Source organism: Eptesicus fuscus, chromosome 14, assembly GCF_027574615.1.
Source record: "Eptesicus fuscus isolate TK198812 chromosome 14, DD_ASM_mEF_20220401, whole genome shotgun sequence".
In the NCBI taxonomy this organism is placed as follows: Eukaryota; Metazoa; Chordata; class Mammalia; order Chiroptera; family Vespertilionidae; genus Eptesicus; species Eptesicus fuscus.
This window is the reverse complement of record NC_072486.1, coordinates 20,192,382-20,212,729: the sequence shown is the minus strand read 5'-3', so window position 1 is coordinate 20,212,729 and position 20,348 is coordinate 20,192,382. Positions and strand designations below refer to the sequence as shown.

General features: G+C 39.5%; 1 pseudogene; it reads left to right on the top strand.

Annotated features, from left to right (window-relative positions):
• The first annotated feature begins 3,979 nt into the window (after positions 1-3,979).
• Positions 3,980-20,154, top strand: LOC103294539 (thyroid receptor-interacting protein 11-like; annotated as a pseudogene).
• Positions 20,155-20,348: the final 194 nt, after the last annotated feature.

The window sequence follows — 20,348 nt, the reverse complement described above, 5'->3', positions numbered from 1 at the left end:
AGACACTAAGTTCTCATTAGAACCAATCATATGAACTCTATTACAAACTATATTTAACCTGTGTTTGGTTTATTATTTTTGAAATAAAAATTTTATGCCAGATTATGTCCCACTAAATTAGTTCTTTGGTTTCATATTTATGATAGTTAAAATTTTGTACCTGCTTGTTTTCTATCAGCCACTGTACTATTCCACACATGTTATTTAATTCTTTAAAAATATACCATATGGACATCTATAATAATAAAAGGGTAATATGCTAATTAGACCAGACATCTTCTGGACATCACTCCATCCTTTCTGACAAAGCCAGGGCCAGAGGGAAGCTAGCTGGGGTCCCGGGTACCTATGGGAGGCCCAAGGGAAGCAGCCCGGGTCCCGGGTCCTGGAGGGAAACCGGTGCTGGCAGCCAGGGGAAGGAAGGCCTATTCTTGCATGAATTTTCGTGCATCGGGCCTCTAGTTTAGAGATAATAAAGTTGAAATTAAGGAAATCGACCAAGGTTTAAAATTGTGCCTTAACATTATATTATATTGTTTTCTTCAAAGTAGTCAGTAAAATAAACCTGAATATTTTAGAAGGTTTTGGGAAAGTCATGGGCATACCTTGGCAAAAGTCTGGCATTACAATGGCTATGTAGTATAAGTAATAATATAAGTGAAATCCAAAGTATAAAAAATTAGGCAACTTTTTCAAAGTCACAAAGCTTGTAAGTAGTAGAGCTGGAATCCAATACCAGATTGATTCCAGAGAAGGTAGTTGTCACTCAAATGTTACATCACCTCTCACGATTCTTAGCTGGGGACTTGGTCTAACAATGCAGGGGTATGGCATGTCCTGGCACCCGCTACTCAGTATGTGGTCTGCAATGGCTGTCGCTCTGAAACTCTTTGTCATTACCCAAGACAGTAGTATCTGAGTCTGTCTTGGCTGCTAAGACAGAATTACCACTAACTGAGAGGTTTCAACGTTTATGCCTCACAGTTCTGGATGCTGGGAAGTTCAAATGAAGATACTTAGCTCAAGTGTCTGGTGAGCTAAGTGAAGACACCTAGCAGATTTGGTATCTGGTGAGAGCCCACCTCCTGGTTCAGGGACATCTATCTTTTCCCTGAGTCCTCCCCTGGGGGAGGGGCTCTCTGGGTCTCTGTTATAAGGGGTACAATTTCCATTGATGAAGGCTCCACCCTCATGGCCTAATCAGCCCAAAGGCCCTACCTCTAAATACCATCACGCTGTGGATTAGGTTTCAACATATGAATTTCAAGGGAGCAAAATTATTCAATCAGAGCACACAGTAGGTACAGAAATTTCAAGTAAGGAAATATCAGAATTTCAAGTGAGAAACCTCAGTAGCAACCTGACGTTGCCATGGCATTCAGTGAGCTCATCTCACTGAACTAGGCATAGATTAATCCACATGCTCTCAGAACACGTATGTTGTATCACATGTATGAGGAGCTGCATATTAGTCATGCTTTGTGGGACCATATTATAGTCTGAGATGATTTTTAAAAACGCCTTAGCCCTTCAAGAAAAATGTTCCATATTTCAAAGATTTTGATCACAGCCCCCATCGTACACCCCAAAACTGACGCTCAATGAAAACCTGTTTAGATCATGGCAGGGCTTGAGTTAGAGTTTGACTAGGAACAAGAAAATCCATGTTATTCCATTTTACGAGGCTGCGTTTAGATAAAACCAGATGGGATAACCTGTAACTCACTTTAACAAGCCCCGGGAAATGCCTGTATCTCATAACATGTTGGAAATGAACAATGGAGCCAGGGTGACAGTTCTAAGCACTCCATTTATGGTCTTCTCCACTTCCCCGGGGAAAACCTGCTAACAGATGAAGGCTGTCTGCGTCAGTGTGTGTGTCAAGTACAATTAAGTCCCCCCCCCCCCGCCGCTTTTTTTACATAAAACTATAAAGAAAGGTTTGAGAACAGCGGTCTACAGAATTTGGGGGTATGCATTATGCTCTTACTGTAATCCTGACATATTTCCACCCCCTCCTTTTAAGTGAAAAAAATTTATTTTGTCCCAGCAAAATAAATTACTGAGCATGGATTGGAAAAGGATGTGTGATTCTGCGGGTCAAATCTTTATCTCCACTGTGCAGAGTTTAGTGTGTTAATAGCATTAATAATGAGATTATTATTTTTTACATTAAATTGCCACCAAATATTAAATAGCAGCACCACACACGTGCTGGTGAGGGCAGCTGGGAAAGAGGCAGGCCTGTGTCCCAGGAAAGTGACAACAATGTAGCATAAGGGCAGCAAAGACTTGGGAGTTCAGGCTGGGGGACACGTGGGAAAACTATTCTGTATCTGCCTTTGTGAAAACTACAGTTAATTGCATTTATCTAACATGTAAATTTTTTTTTTACTTTTTTTAAAATTTATTTTTTTATTGTTTAAAGTATTACAAATAGTAGTACATATGTTTCCTTTTGTTCTGATAAATAGATGTCACTTTTAAAATCAAAGTTCTCTGGAGGAATTCAACTTTTGAAACAAAAAAGAGTAACGGGAGTTAGACTGACAGGCTATTGTTTGGCAGGTTTTTAAGGCTGGGTTTCTCCCCTTTTCCTCACCTTTGGGAGAAGAAACTCTACCCTTTCTTTAGAATTGAGGTAAAATATAGCCGGCTGGTGTGGGAGTTGTTTCTTTGCAAGGAATTGAACCTTATAGAGCAGTGATTTTCATCCCTTCTCATCTCATGGCACACATAACTAATTAGTACCAAAGTTCTGCAGCACACTAAAAAATACATTTTTTTGCCAATCTGACAAAAATAGGTATAATTTTGATTGATATAAAAATAATAATAGTAATTACCTACCCTTTTTGATCCAAAGTGACTTAAAAAAATCACAAGCCTATAATCTATAATAATAAAAGCATAATATGCTAATTAGACTGGACGTCCTTCCAGACATCCTTCCGGACGACCTTCCGGACGAATCCGGGGCTGTGAGGGAAGCCTGGGTCCCAGGGGCCTGCTGGCAGCCAGAGGGAAGCCTGGGCCCTGGGTGCCAGAGGGAAGCCAGTGCTGGCAGCCGTGGGGAAGGAAGGCCTACTTTTGCACGAATTTTGTGCATTGGGCCTCTGGTCCTATATAATAAAAGTCTAATATGCTAAGTGTCCAGTCGACCCATCAGCCGTTCAACCAATCAAAGCATAATATGCTTATGATATGCTAAGGCCACTCAACCGCTCACTATGACATGCACTGACCCCCAGGGGGCAGACAGTCCACCAGTCAACCAGTCGCTATGGCATGCACTGGCCACCAGGGGGAAGACGCTCCAACCGATAGGTTAGCTTGCTGCTGGGATCTGGCCAATCGGGACTGAGCGAGATGGGCCGGGCACACCCTGGAGCCTTCCTGCAGTCCCTCCCCGACTGGCCAACCTCCTGCGTCTCTCCCCGGCCCCTGGCCTGCACCCTCTCGCAATCTGGGACTCCTAGGGGGATGTTGGAGAGCCAATTTCAGCCTGATCCTGCAGGCCAGGGCAAGGGACCCCACTGGTGCACAAATATGTGCACCGGGCCTCTAGTTGTATATAAGGACTTCTGGTACCAAGTATTAACCAATCAGATGCGACCTTATTATTCAATGTGACCAATAAGATGCGATTTTACTATATGACCTCTACATTTATACTTGAAGACAGGACATGCACATTGGAAGGCTGTTGTCATTTTTAATTTGGCAATCTAATAGAAAAGAAGTCAGTGCCCTAACTAAATAGTCAGATATTGCATGTTTAAAAAATTTTTGTGGCACATGGGCTGAAGATCACTGTCATAGAGCTAGAAAACGTCTTCACCTTGGTCGGGAGTGTGTTCGTTTCCTTGTGCACCCCTCAGCATGCCTGCCTGCGCCTTCCCTCGGGCAGGATTCATCTCACAACTTCAGGCGCCGAAGGGAAGCTGCTTTGGGAGAGAGTCCTGGTTCGTATTTAACGATGGTGGAGATATTCTGGTTCCTGCGGCTTCAGAAAGGGCTGAGAAATGACATCCCTGAATTAGCTCCCTTCATTGTAAGGCCACCAAAAATAGCCTCGAGAGAGACACAGAGAGAGAGAGAGAGGACAGAACATGTTCTCTTAGAGATGAGGGTTAGAGATAGCAAATGGTTACTCTGGATCCTGGAGCCAGGGAATGGCAACTGGGTCCTTCTCTTCAGAATCCTAATCATGTCTGCTTTGCTACAGCTGTTTCATTGTAAAATGCTTCCTTGGGGGAGAAGGAGTTATAGATTCTATGCCTTCAGGATTTTGAGATATTTAGCACTAGCCCATAACTGAATTACAGTCCTCTACGCCACTACCTTTTGCTTCACAGGATGCCCAGCACCGAGCTGTTACTGGTTCTTTCTCAGTAACACTCATTTCTCGCACTAGATTAGTTCCCCTGGGATAGGCCTGGAGTAGAGGCGCTCCCCCAGTTTTTAAAAGACAAAGATTCCTTAACCCTTTTACACCTTTATTAATGAGGATTCCTAGACATTGTGGGTAGCTGAAGGAGTAAAGTGCTGTAGGGAAAAATAGAAGAGTTTTGTTTTACTTATTCATTCACTCAGTTATTTCTGGCTTCTAATAGCAGGTGCTACAACAGAGTTTGGACAGTTAGAATCGGGAGGCACAAGTCCTGTAGAGTTATACTGACACCTGGTGGGGAAATGAAAACATAACCTTAAAGGTTGTTTTTAAGGAAGCATGTCTGCTCAAAGGTGTTTTACTTAGTGTCCTTTATGCTTTGAAACAAAGCAAAAGTTTGTCTTAAATATAAAGTAACAGTAAACACAAAACTATTGTGTTTGTAAGAATACAATAGACTCACTTTTTTTCAATTATTTTTTGTCTATGTACATTGCCATTTTTAATTACAGTCTAAATCTTTGTCTTCTGATCTATAAAATAAATGTCTTAAACTAGGTATGGTGGTGTGATATAGTGAGAGCATATGTAAAATACCAGGTTTCAGCCAACAACTACCTTGGCGATCTGCCTACCGACTTAAAGAGAACAGTCACAGCCAGCTAACGACGTCCCCGTCGAGGGCAGATTACATTTACTACTGTGGTCCCATAAGATTATAACAGAGCTCAAAAATTCCTATCGCCGAGTGACATGGTAGCCTTCCTCACCGCCTAGCACAAACATTACCTATATACTTACCCATGTGTTGGGGAGCACAAGAGACTTGGCTGGAAAGTTTGTAAGGAGGACATTCTGAGAAAAGGGGAGCGTGTGGAAGGCCGCCTACCCTGTTTATCGGAATTCCGACTTAGGGGAGACTTAGGGGAGTATAGAAGGTGGCACCCCGAATTATTCCTTGATGTTTCCAAACAAGTCTGTGCATGTGCAGACCCCCGGCTGTTTACTGGAATCCTTATGCTTAATCCCTGGATGCCCTTGCCTAGAGGACAATGTGAATACCTGTGTCCTCCCAAGATTACTCACCCTACTGATTGTATCTAAAGATAAAAACTCCAGTAAAAGCCTAAGGAGGCAGGCGATCCAGGCTGCCTGGTTGCTATCAGCCAGGCCGTCCCTTAGCCCTCTCTTTCCCAGTGAAACTGTGTCAGAGTAATCTGTTCATCCGTCATTCAGGGGCTGCTGGTCAGCCCCGGCAAGTTGGTTCCCCGCGTAAGGAGCCCCAGCACCAGTGTGTTACAGTTGTCTCTAGTATCCGCACAGTAACATGCTGAACAGATTTTAAGCTTCGGGGCTGTAGGGGAACAGAATTTGCCACCCCAAACTGTGTCTATTTGGCATAATGATTATTTTGGGCTGGTTAATTTTGAGAAACAGCAGGCATGGGAGAAGCTCTGAAAACCAAGTAGAAGTTACCCTTGGTAAAACATTTACATTTATAAGGGAAATCTCCACTTGTGTGTCTCACTCACTATACCAGGAAGAGGGGTTGACCTTATCTCTAGAAACCCTTATCCATGAAAAGGGCATGAACTTCAATGCGTACAACCACCTTACTGCTGTTTACTGCACCTTTCCTGATAACCTTCTCTAACTGACCCCCCACCAACCCCCAACATCTTCTTTTGTCTTTAGATGGTATCTGAGTGGTAGCTTCAGACACTGTGGGGAGGTCCTCAGTTCCCCTGGGTCTCCCATATAGATAGGAGGTATACAAGTTATTAAACCTTTCTTTGTTTGTCTGTCTTTTATTACAGGGTTGTCTCAGCCAAGAACCTGGGGTAAAGGGAAAATTATTTTTCTCCCCTACAGAACAACAGGCTATACCCTCTGGGTTTGTGTTAAGTGCACTCTATGATGTTCCCACAAGGATCACCTCATGCCACATCCCTCAGACTGTGCCTGCATTCCATCACCAGCAGTGCGTGGCTGTATCCAATGCTTTCTCCCCTCCTGTCAGTCTTCATGGAGGCCTATCAGAGGATGATCCCCACTCTTGGCTTAGTCCTTGGTCCAATTCTCTCTCTCCTGATTCACCCACCTCTTCTACTTCCTGGCTTCTTCTTATCAGAATTTAAACCTGCCCAACTCTCCCCCATCTTAAAACATTTAAAAAACAAAAATAAAAATAACTATTATGAAAACAACCAAAGCAGCAAAGAAACAACCAATGAACCACCATCTTTAGCTGCCGGGTCCAACTATCTCTCTTCTCCCTTTCCCACACTTTCCGCTTGATCACTAAGAAGCAAGACCTACCCATATTTTCTCCATTTTCTCTATTTATATCTACTTAGTGACCCACTCTTGCCTAGATTTTGACCACACACTCCACAGAAACTGCTTTTTTCCTGCCAAGGCGCCATTGGCTTCCTCCTTAGATGATCGATGAATGTGTTTTAAAGCTGATCTTCCTTAATCATCGGGTAATATTTGAAATTCTTAGTCATTCTCTAATTTTCCAGACACAGATACTCTCTTAAGATGCCTAAAGCCCCACTTTCCTGATTTTACCCCTCCTTACCTTGATACCTAATTCTCAGTCTTCCTCTCATTGTATTCCTCTGCCAAACCCTTACATGGTTTTTGTTCCTCGGTATTCTCATTCTATTTTCCCCTGCTGAGCTCATCACACCCGATGACTCCAATGAGTGTCAATGCTTGCTCATGGTCTCAAATGGCCATTCTTGTCTAGATTTCTATTTTATATCCTGAGAACTGTTCCTTTATTAATTCCGTTATTCAATGACAATGTCACATGTTTTATAGATACCATTTCCCTGCATTTAAACACCAGGTTAATGCACCTCTTGTCTGGTCTCAAATGTCATCATTTTAAAACCATTTTCACATACGTCCTTAAATGCAATTGCTCCCTTTTCTAGACTTCTAGTGAGAAATATTGTGTAAATCAGATTTTCATTATTTTGTAAGTAACTTTTCCTCTCACTTCTTAAGTTAATTCCTCTGCAGCCTTTCATGTTTTCTTGATGCTTTCACAGCAACATGTCTATCTGTGAATTTAGTTCTAAAATTTATCTCATTAGGCATTTCAGTTTGATTGAAGACATGTATCTGTAGCCAGCTCAAGGGTATTTTCTTTTAATATTTCTAACATTTTTGTTTTCTTTCTTTGTTCATTCTGGAGCTTCATTAGATGAATACTAGACATTAAGAATCTATCTTCCTAGTCACCCTAATGCTTTTCTGTTGCTTTTTCCCTTTTGCATAGTATTTGGGGAGCATTCCTGGACTTAGGCTTTTGGTGTGCTAGTGAATTTAGCCTTGTTAACTTTTGTGTGCCAACCTTCCCGTTGCAGATTTGCTTTAGTAGCTCTAGGAACACCAGTGTCTTCCGCCTTATGGCAAAATCTCAGTGCTTTACCCTGTGTGTAATACCACATCTGCCACTTCTTAGCACAAATAGAATCGGGAGAAAGGGCTTCAGAGCTCTACTGATCCCGCTGTAGTTCTCTACTTAGTTTCTTAAAGGTTGCCCAGAGATCTTTTTCTGTTCCTTACAACTACTAATTCTCGTGCTTGGAAACTTTATAGGGCCATGGCTATGTTCTCCATGTTTTGTTTTGTTTTTAATTGAAGTATAGTTGACACACAATATTATATGAGTTTCAGATGTACAACATGGTTATTCAACACGTATAGACCTTACAAAGCGATCAGTAGTAGCCATCTGCCACCATATGGAATTATCACAATACTATTTACTATATTCTCTATGCAGTAGGTACATTGCATCTCCTTGACTTGTTTTACAACTGGACATTTGTACCTCTTATTTTCCTTTACCCGTTTTACCCATCCCACACCCTCCTTCCCTTGGCAACTCTTAGTTTTTCTTTGTATCTATGAATCTGTTTCTGTTTTGTTTTATTTGTTTGTTTATTCTGTCACTCTTCCTCATATGGTTCTGTTTTAAGGAAGTCCTCAAACTTTTTGGTTTGCTGATGGCACTTTTTCTGTTCTTCCATAATGTTATCTATTTGTTATTTCATGAATTTGTGGTACAATGGAAAGGACCACATGGTAAAGGGAAAAATACTCCTTATCTACTCTCTTGATCCTGTCTCTTACTGTGCATTATAATTGCTCCATGATAATAACTACATCTAGTTTATTACTGTAAAGACTGTGTCCCTTGTGCTAATAGAATGCCTGGGTTGGATATAGTAAGTACAGTAAAAACCAACATATTAGCTGTTGTCATTAATAATAATATAAATGTATTAATGTAAATAGTCAAAATGTTATCACTATTCATAACATAAATCTTAGGGTTTCAGAAATGTTTGTGGAACTTTGCCTAGTTATGTTTTTTATAATTATAATAATCCTTATTAATAATAATGTGAGGTCACACTTGGCAGAGCCCTTGAGATTTTGTGTTTCATCTTTTGATTTCTTGATATGTGGAATTATATTTTTGAGAAGGGAATCCACAGATAATTCCAGCATTTTGAGGGCTCTGTCTTTGAACAAAGGCAGCATGTTACTAGCTGAACTGCCTCCATCATAGCAGTGCCCAGATTCAAATTAGCTGAAATTATCACCAAATTTAACCCTATTCAGGTTTTTTTGGGGGGAAGGGATATCCTTTTATATAATAAATGTAGATTGGCCATATGCAGGCACTACAATGACTCTCCAGTGCGGAGATCTCTCAAATAGTGTGGGTATTGGGAGAATTATTTTACATCTCCTTTGTTTGGAAAGACTTAGGATGGCTTGCAATATATCCTATCTAATAAAGAGGGAATATGCTAATTGACTGCCACACCCTCACAAGATGGTGGTGCCTACAGCCACAAGATGGTGGTGCCCAGTCCCCTCAGCCCTGCCTCATCTAGCCTCAGTCCCCCAGTCCCTCAGCCCCGCCTCACCCAGTCCCCTCAGCCCTGCTTCATCCAGCCTCAGTCCCCCAGTTCCCTCAGCCCCGCAGGGGAAGGCAGTTGGGGGCGATTGGGCTGGCAGGGGAGGGCAGTTGGAGGCAATCGGGCTGGCAGGGGAACAGTTAGGGGCTATCAGGCTGGCAGGCAGGCGAATGGTTAGGAGCTAGCAGTCCTGGATTGTGAGAGGGATGTCCGACTGCCGGTTTGAACACAAATAGTTTCATACCAGTGAAATTTTGTAACTGTAATATATTTGAGAAATCATTTACATAAACAGTATAAAAATTTCTTCTATCTTATGATTTTGTATTTTTTTTGCAGTCTGGATGTTGACAGTACTTTATGTGCTTACTAATTCTGCAAATACCCTTTCCTTCTCTGTTTCAATTCAAATCTTAACTGTGTGAAGAAAAAATAACTATGAAAAATGACAAGTACACTTTTAATATCTTTTTTATGAGGAATATTTATCCATAAAGAACCTCTTAAATTTTGAAGTTGGAGTAATTAAAACAATAAATGTATGCACAAGGACATGTTTTGATTGTTGGCATTGCTCTAAAACAATAATTAACTCTGTACTTTTAAGCTTTTAAGTCATATTTCTATTCTGTAACAACTTGGTGGCATAATTGTCTTTATTAAACATTTTATTTTGAGATAATTGCGAATTCACTTGCAATTGTAAGAAATAATACCAAAGGCTCTGTGTGCTCTTTGAGAACTTCCCCAATGGTAACATCTTGTAAAACTAGAGTGAAATATCACAGCCAAAATGTTAACTTTGATTTTTTAAATTTAAATTCTTTATTGTTTAAAGTAGTACATATGTCTCCTTCCCCTCCCCCGACATTGGCCTCTCCCCAGCTGCTCCCACCCCCCAGCACATGCTCTCACCCTACTTAACTTGGATTGTTCCTGATCTGATTCAGATTTCCCCAGTTTTACGTGTGTGTGTGTGTGTGTGTATTAGATTTCATAAAATCTTATCACATGTAGGTTCCTGCATCCACCACAATAGTGAAGATGCAGAGCAGTTCAATCTTCATGAGGATCCCTCTCATAGCCATGCCGAATCCCTTCTCCTACACCCCCACCATCCCTAACCCTGGACCACCATGATCTGTTGGTTATCTAATTCTATAATTTTGTCATTTCAAAATGTTATATAAATAGGAGCATATAACCTTCTCAGATCAGCTTTTTTTCCACTCAGCACTATTTCTTGGATAGTCCTCCCAGTTGTTGGCAAATATAAACAATTTCTTGTTATTGCTAAATTGGATTCCATGGTAGAGATGCAGCAGCATTTTTATAACCAATCCTCTTTTGAGATGTTTCCAGTTTGGCTACTATGAATAAAACGGCTATAAACATTTATATACAGGTTTCTGTGTGAACATGTATTTACATTTTTGTGTGATAAATGTCTAAGAGTACAGCTGCTGGAGTGTATGATAGTTTGCATGTGTAGATTTATAAGGAGTTGAACAACTTCCATCATGTCTATACCATGTTCCATTCCACCAGTGATGTGCAATGGACTCAGTTTCTCCATCCTTGCAGGCATTGGTGCTGTCACTTCTTTTATAGTCTTCTCTTGGACGTGTGGTTCGAAACTATTTTCTCCCAGTCAGTATGAAGCTTGTCTTTTCATTCTCTTAACACCGTGGTCGGCAAACTGTGGCTTGCGAGCCACATGCGGCTCTTTGGCCCCTCGAGTGTGGCTCTTCCACAAAATACCACGGCCTGGGCGAGTCTATTTTGAAGAAGTGGCGTTAGAAGAAGTTTAAGTTTAAAAAATTTGGCTCTCAAAAGAAATTTCAATCGTTGTACTGTTGATATTTGGCTCTGTGGACTAATGAGTTTGCCGACCACTGTCTTAACAGGATGAAGCATTCTGTGTCTTCCACAAAGCAAAGCTTTTTAATCAGGATGAGGTCCAGTTTTTCGATAGTGTCTTTATGAATTAGGCTTTTGGAGTCAAGTCTGAGAACTCTTTACCTGGCCCTGATCCCGAAGATTATCTCTTATGGCTTTCCCCGCTAAAGTTTTACAGCTTATGTTTTACATTTAACTCTGTGATCTTCTTTGAGGTTTTCGTTGTGGTCTTCTTTTGAGGTTTTAAATCATGGGGGCCAATGTTCATTTTATTTGCCTATGAATATCCAATTGCTCCAACCCCGTTTCTTAATAAGATTACCTTTCACCCACTGAATTGTTTCTGCATCTTTGTCAAAATATATGCACAATCAAATATGTTTGATTATCTGAATTTTGTTAAAATAGGAACTCAGCTGTATTATAGCCTTTAAAAGCACATTTCTCATCTGGAACCACCAGGTGGCAAGATTGCCTTTTATAAATTTGTTATTAGCAACAGGTCCCTAAAAGTTTCAATATATTCTCAGTGAAATTTATTTTATACCCAAAGACTGTAATTTATTATAGTTATAAAAATAAACTTATAACAGAGCTCTAAATATTTAATTAAGGATAATTACGATGTTAGTGCATTTTGGAATGTTAGAAATCCTAATTAGTTTAGTGGTGAACTTTAAAAATGAGAGAAATGTTGAAAATTAAGACAGGATACATGAAGTCCTGATAAGTGCATTTTCTAGAACTGTATTCTTTCAAGTTTATTTTTCAAGATAGAAAGACTGTATGGATCTTTACCTAGAATAACTTGTAAAGCATTTCTTACAATTACATATTTGTATTTACGTATTATAGTCCTGATTTTCAGAGAATATCCCTTTCAGTTTGAGATGTGTATATTAGCTTTGGAAACAAAGAGGTGAGTGACTTTGCCACTCACCTCTTTGTTTCCAAAGCTAATATACATCAAGTAAATTCAATGCAAAATACATTTATTAGGAAACATTTGTATTTTGCTCTAAGTGTCTACAACTTTTTCATAAAATATTTTAATTTATTTCATTAGTGTCAAATGTTGTTAGCTATAATTATATTAGTTAAATTAAGATATGTTATAGAATGTACTTCTAGTTTGTTATTATTCAAAAAGAAATATAAGACTTTGAGTACTATATAGAGAAAAACAGGTTAACCTAAACTGAAGAAAATTTCATATGTTTCTTTAATAACTAATCACACACTGTCCTATACACTGAGTGGCCAGATTATTATGATCTCTGAACGCATAATAATCTGGTCACTCAGTGTATATTCTATATAATGAAAGGCTAATATGCAAATTGTCCCCTCGACCAGGAGTTCGACCAGCAGGCAGGCAGGCCAACCACCCATGTCCCCTCCCCCTGGCCAGGCTGGCCGGACCCCACCCATGTACGAATTCATGCACCGGGCCTCTAATATATATATACACACACATATACACACACACACACACACACTGAGTGGCCAGATTATAATGCATTCAGAGATCATAATAATCTGGCCACTCAGTGTATATCTGCTAATTGTTAATGACCATTTTTACTTCTTGTCATGAATGAACTGATTATTTAGCATGGGGTCTTATCAAGAGTGGCATTGAATGAGAGAAGCAGTTTCTAACACATTTTCACATACTCTTGAGAAACTTGAGGTGTATTACATATATACGTAACTATAATGATTAGTGTTATAGTTTCATATATAATAATGCTAGTTTTAAAATTGCCAATTGAGGAATAATAAATAGTTGTTCACTTTCTATAGCAATATTCAATTTTCTCCTCATTTAACTTTTAGAGGCATCAAGTTTTTAAATCAACAATTACTATAAGCACTTTCTTTGCTAAGCTTCATGATTCTACAATTTTGTCATGAAGTCTTTAAAAAAAAAAACCACAAAGTATATCTATATGGTACAATGGAAAATCTGGTATAAGACTTAGGTCCAAAACCCAGGTCTGTCATTTTTTTTTATTGATTAATGTATTACAAATGTGTGATTATCTCCCCATTGCCTCCCCATCCCCCCAATCCTGCCCTCACCCTCACTCTCTATTGTCTGCATCCATTGGTTAGGCTTATATGCATGCATACAAGTCTCTTGGTTGATCTCTCCCCCTTACCCCCACCCTCCCCTACCTTCCCTCTGAGGTTTGAGCTTCTGATCGATGTTTCTCTGTCTCTGGATCTGTTTTTGTTCATCAGTTTATGTTGTTTTATTATAATCCACAAATGAGTGAGATCATGTGATATTTATCTTTCTCTGACTGACTTATTTTAACTTTCTATGTAATGAACTAGGCTTTTGTTTCTTTGCTTGTTTTTTTGTTGTTTGTTTGTCTTGTTTTACATTCTTATTTTTATCAATCAGGCACTATTGTAAGCACTTTGCGAATCTTGCTTCTTCTTAATAATAACCATATCCTGCAGGTATTCTTGCTCACATTTTATAGACTGGAAACCATGGCTTAGTAGATTTAAGTCAGGGGCCTGGGATCAACAAGTTTATAAAAAGAAGATGGGATTGTTTGAAAGTAATTCTCTTTGTTTGCATACTTTTCCTCAAGTTCATCCTTTAAATGCTCTGAGCTAGCTCCGTATTTCCACCTGTAAAATGGGCAGATTAGTGAATATAAACTCTAACATCCTCTGGTTCTAAAACTTCCTTTTCTGGTGTTATGAGGGAGGATTGTCAGCTCTAGCTGAGTCTGCTCCAGTTCCCTGTGACATCTGTACTTACCATAAAAAAAGAAATATTTACTGATAATTATGAATTTCATTAATGGGTTATGCTGCTTTATACTTTGCAGAAACCCCCTTTATATTCAACATTCGCATTTATTCATCTTATTCATTTCACCAAGCAATTAATTAACTACTCCACTCATCAAGTTAAAGGTCCCAACTTTACATTCAACTAATGGGGCAAAACCCAAGTCCCCTCCACAAAAATAGTGAAGAAGCAGAAAAAAAGCCAATTATCACGTAGTATATGTGATTCATATACTTTTTTAAAAAAATTGTTTATCTGAGGATATTTTTCCATTGAATTTTAAGGAGAGTGGAAGAGAGAGGGGGAGACAGACAGAAACATCAATGTGAGAGAAACACACCAATTGGTTGCCTCCTGCATGAGGCCGGACCAAGGCCTGATCTGGGGAGGAGCCTGCAACCTAGGTACGTGCCCTTGACCAGAATTGAACCCGGGACTCGTTGGTCCGCAGTCCCACACTCTATCTACTGAGCAAGACGGGCTAGGGCTAATTCACTTTTAATTAACTTTTTCAGAGCTATACAAATGTGCAGAGAATCAGTAATAATGATTATAGGATTGTACTGTGCGCTTTCCAGCCGCTAGATGGAGAACTTGCTTTGCAAAATAGAATGTAAGGATGAGGGTATCAGGCCAATTGAACTTTGCTGTCTGGGCAAAATTTGCTAATTTAGGTCATATATTAGGCTTTTCTGTTTTAGTGGTCAACCTGGCTCAATATCAAGCTAAGGCATAATTTGTCCGATAACCGAAGTTGAAATTCATACTCAGAAACAAACCCTACTCTATTTAAAACTAAAATCCATTAAGTTGTCTGCATTAGAGGAAGAAGCTGACCAATGAAGATAAGGCCAATTTGTTATATTGGAATAGCTGAACTGGTGAAAGAAATTAATATAGTATGCAGCAATCAAAGGGTAGCATTAAACTCCAATGAGGTCACTTTCTTTTAATTTTAACTCTTAAGAAGAACATAATTTAAAGTTTCAAATGGCCCCCTGGTTAACATTATCATGTGGTTGTTTTTTTTTTTTTTTTTTTTTTTGACCTAGCAAATTTGAAGGAATGGTTTTAAATTTCTTAATTTCCAGCTTTTAAATAAATTCACCTGGACCTTAAATTTAATGATCTATATGGATGGTACCATGCCTATTTTACATATGCTTGCTGACCTTTTAATTATTTAAAATCAGATATCATTATGCCAGATTTATTAGAAATTACGTGAAATTACATGCCAATAACTTGGTACATCAAAATAGAGATAACTGTTTCAAGATCTGATTCTGGCCCTCTTGGTTAAATGTTTATATTGAGAGTCCATATTGGCAATCCATTTATATGGGGAAAAAAAAACCCTAAAAATAAAGAATCTCTATGAATAGAATGGCAGTGTGGTTGATTTTTGATGCCAGGGGAGGAGCTGTATGTTTGGGGCAGTTTTTCCAATGTTACTGTCTGAGAATGGAAAAGAAACTCTTGCCAAGATAATTCAACAAAGTAAAAGTATAACACCGTATATATATATATATATGCCAAAGTAGTTTAAAAGTCTCAAATGTATCACATAGTTTTGTGTTGATTGCTATGATCATCTATTTAGTAAATAGCACCAATAATTGATAACCTATACATCAAAAAATGATTGGGATGTTGAATAATACATTTGAAAAAAAATGAAGTCTTAAACAATTTAAATTACTTAAAAGTGATATTTTATTATTTTCATTTACGTAAATGTGTTTTATACCATCGTCTCGCAGGAAAGTGACCACTCTGCTGCACTTGCCAGGTGCAATAAGGGAGACAAAACCCTGCGTGATTTAGGGGAAATATTTCTCAATATTTTGTTTAGTAAAAAGATCACATTTAATTAAAAATTTAAAAATAAACTCAGCAGTAAAGAAATTTACCTCTCTAATCAAGAAATAAATCTTTGTCGCATATGAAGTGTTACCAACTGGCAAATGTACAGAACAGTTTCTCTGTTTATCTCTATAGCGCTATCTAAACGTGATTTTGTTTTCTTCAAAAGCAATTATGAAGTTCCAAAGTCCCACTTTGGAAACATGCACCAAGTTCTAAAAGACTGGATGGGAAATTTTTTGAAATAAAGGGAACTTAAAAATAAGAAATACCTCATTCATATCTGTACTATGGCTTTTCAGGGAGGGGTGGTTGGTGAAGAAGATATGATATCTGAAAGGAATATGATTCTGAAGATGACTTGTAAATATTGTAGCCTAGATTTCAAAGGCAAAGAGACCAATAGGAAATCACGAGCTGTGATGTTGAATAGTCTATGAGAACATATCAAAAAGATATGTTCTCCATGTTTTTCATACATATATTAAAGGCTTTGTAGAATTGCAGGGAAGTAGGATTCTAATTCAGCATCTCTCAGTCCCAATGCTCCGCTTCATAAAAGTATCTGTCATTTTCCGGAGACCCAAGAGGACAGCAAAGCAAGTGGAAGTTACACTCATAGCTTCCCTGGACCAAACTGGAATTACAGTGAAAATATAGAACAATCAACCTGAATACCCAACTGAAGGCTAGATGAAAAAAGGATTCATGACCAAAGATGGGCAGAAGAAGCAACATGGAGACTGGTAAGAAAAGCAGATAAGCGAAAAGGACTGGCCCTGCATGCAGGTGCCACAACTGAGCATCCGAAGGGGTGTCCCACCTGCAGAGGTCCCCCTGAGGAGCGTGGCGTCTCACCCCATGCCAGGCTCCCCAGCCCAGAGCACCAGAGCCTGGAAGAGGAGCCCACATAATGCCTATCTGTGCAAATGAATGGGGACTCTGTCCTCCAGGGAAAGACAGGAGTCTACTAGAAACCAAGGCAACCTCTTAAAGAGCAAGCACACAAATCTCCTTGGCAGCTGCTCACCAGTCTGAGCTCCTGCAGAGGGAGGGTGGCATGCAGTGGACCAGATAAGTGTATGGAGAGACTGGTGGTGTGGCTCCGGGGAGAGAGATGAAGGGACAGCAGCCAGGGTCCCTGTGTTGAGTCCCTCTCCCACAGCACCCACAGATGCCATTTTTTGGGGGTCAGTCTTCCCTCCAATATGCATCGGCCTGGGAAAATGTAATTACCCCCACCCCCCATTCCTTGTTTCCCATCCTGCTGAGCTCATGACCTGCAGAAAAGTCAGCTGCTGAGCCTATGGTATGGAGGTCTGGCAGACTCAGGGGGTGTCAGGGACTGAGTCATGGGGCTTTGAAGCAGGGACCATCCCCTCTCCTCACACACCTGACAGGAGGTGACCCCCACAGGAGATCTATCAACTGCCCCCTCCCAATTTCCAGTGGCCCCGCCCTGCCGAGCATTTAAAACTCTTGAGACTAAAATGTTTTGTAGTTGTCTAAAACAGAAGTACCTCAAATAAAACAGCACACTGCTGCTTACTGACATCATCAACAACAGAAAGACTTAGAATTCTAACTTCTGAATGGAAGACACATAGCACTAAAGGACAAGTTGTTGAAGCTGGAGTGAGCCACTGGGTCCGTAAATTCTGGAGCTGGCCTTGTACCATCGACCCAGGCGACACCTCCACTGGGGTTGACATCACCATCACGCTTCAGCTTGCAACGGAGAGGATATGGACTTTGTTGACCCGATTTCATCACAATAGGAGATAAACAGACTGTCGAATACAGTTCTAAGACTTGAGGCTGAAGTTAGTCGTTGGAGAGGTTTTGCTCAGACTTCCACAGCTAACAGCTTTGCTCACAATGAAATCTACAAACTGCAAAATACCATGGAGACACTTCAAAAGAAGTGAAATAAGGCAACTGATGAAACAGCAGTATTGCAGCATGTTACCCACAGAAACTGGCAGAAATAGGATATAGGCATCAAGACAAAATAAGTGAATATGAAGGAAGAACTGGAAAATCTGTTACATCAGGACAGCTTGGGAATTGGAGTAACTGATGCCTTTAACAGTCCTGATATGCAAAAATCTATTCAAGTTCTGCAAACTGAAATAAAGATCAAAGAGCTCGCGTTTGGAATTAAATATTTAATTCTTCTGCAGAAAACGAGAGTGATGTTTTAAGGAGAGAATAAGACCAGATAAACGAGGAAAAGAAAGAAACAATTAAAGAATGTGAACTGAAGCCTTATATTAAAAAAGCAAGGTGATATCATGACAAAACAGGAATGAGTTCTTCCACAGAGGTCACACGTGGAGGAATTGTTCAGAGTGCAACACGCTCTGTCTGATACTGAAAATGAAATAATGACACTGCGTAGCTTAAACCAGTATAACAGTCTCATTGATGACAGTCTGAAAATTAAAGGCTGAGTTCAAGTTTTAGAAAAAGAAATTTCATTATTAAGTAAAAGAAAGAATTTCAACTGCCACTTTTAAAATTAAACAATGAGTATAAAGGAATTAAAAGTACAGCTATAAGAGATGTTAATTTGGATTCAGAAGTAAATCATTTAACATACGACTTGGAAGCCAAGGATTAAAAACTCAATCAGATAGGAGCCGAGATAGGGGAGCTGGACCAACTGAAACAAGAACCTGCAAAGCACAAGGTTTTGATAAAAGATCAGCGATCAAAACAACAAAAGGAAGGAGATTGCATCCTCAGTAAATGAAAACAAGCTCTAGATGATGGGAAACAGAGAGTTCGTCAACTTGAAGGTGATAAAATGAACATCACCAAAGTCAGACGTGCAGAAAGAAAAATTAAGTCATTGTGAATTGACTGTTAATGATTTGTATGTAACCAAGGGAAGGCCTAAACAGATTTGGTAAGTCAGCTAAATCGGTCACAAAAATATAATTTAAACATCCAGAAGCAGAACTTTGAGTTTAAGGAACATATTAAACAAAATATAGGAGTTTTCTAGAGTCCAAAGTTTGGAAAAGGAATTAGCACAGATTCAGCTCAGCATAGGGCAGCTTTCCAATGCCAAGGATGCTCTTTTTGGTCAGTTTGATCTTATTTCACCACAGCCCTCCACCTGATTAATTACTTCAGAATCCACAGAGTCTCTTAAGACAATGAAATCGGATGAACTGAGTGAGTCTTCTAAATTGTTCCAAGAAGAGGTACAAGAGCTGAGAAACCAGTGCAGGACAAAGAAGCAACAACTAGAACCCTCGAGAAAGAAAATCAGAGATTGTCTGATTCAGTTGCTGCCACCTCTAAACTAGATAGATAACTACTTGAACAAACTGATTCAGAAATTGAGCTGCTAAAGGAGAAACAAGATGTTTTTACAAAACTTAAGGACATAGAGCTCTTAATCAAAGCAAAACGTGAAGAATTGCTTTCTGTAAGTGAAAATTTTACCATGAAGTGAGCAAATGAACCTTTGAGTCAGACAATAACCTACTTGAAGGCCAGAATATTGCATTTTGAAATGGACATGTGTAAACTAAAACAGGAAAATGAAAAAAAAAAATAGTAGAAACATCAAGGGAAAAGGAAACAGAAAATCAAGCAACAAATATGTGACTTTCTAGAATGAGGAAAGAGAAAGAATTGGAATATGTTGCAATGACGGAGAAGGCTCTTGCTTTAGAGCAACTATTGAAGGAAAAAGAACAGGGCAAGACCGAGGAATTAAATCAGCTTTTACATGCAGTTACATCAATGCAGGAAAAGACAGTTATGTTTCAACAGGAGAGAAATGAAGTCATGTTGGTAATAAAACAGAAACAAATGGAAAACCGTACCTTAGTAAAAATATGTTCACTATTTGTGTGACAAAAGAATTATGCTTAAACCAGGAGCTGGAGAGATGGCTCAACCACACTTTAGAATCAGAAGATACTCCTTTGCTAGAAGCTTGGGCTGCGGAAGATACAGCAGCTAAACTAAGAAGGAAAGCTGCAATATTGGAGGGAGAGCTACGCTCATCTTCTAACGCAATGGAAAAGGCAAACCATCAAGCCCGTTTGCAGGTAATCATTGCAGGAACAATTGAATCCATGGTCACCAAGGAGAGAGATGAAATTGCATGACAGCTGTCTATTTCTCGGGGACAAGAAAAGCAGTCAGCTCACACACTACGAGCTAAGCTGAAGTTGTTACTAGCTAAATGGGTAGAGAAGGCAGACATCTAAAGGAAAACCGGTGCTGTTACAGGGATGTCTAGATGAAGCGAATCTGGCTTGGATCAGAAGGGAGAATAAATGACAGAATTTATAAAACAAAATGAGGTCCAACAGGAAGTGCTGGATGACGGACAAAAGAAATTGATAAACTTGCTAAACAGTACAGAAGGGAAAGTCGGCAGAATCCAAATGAGAAATCTTTG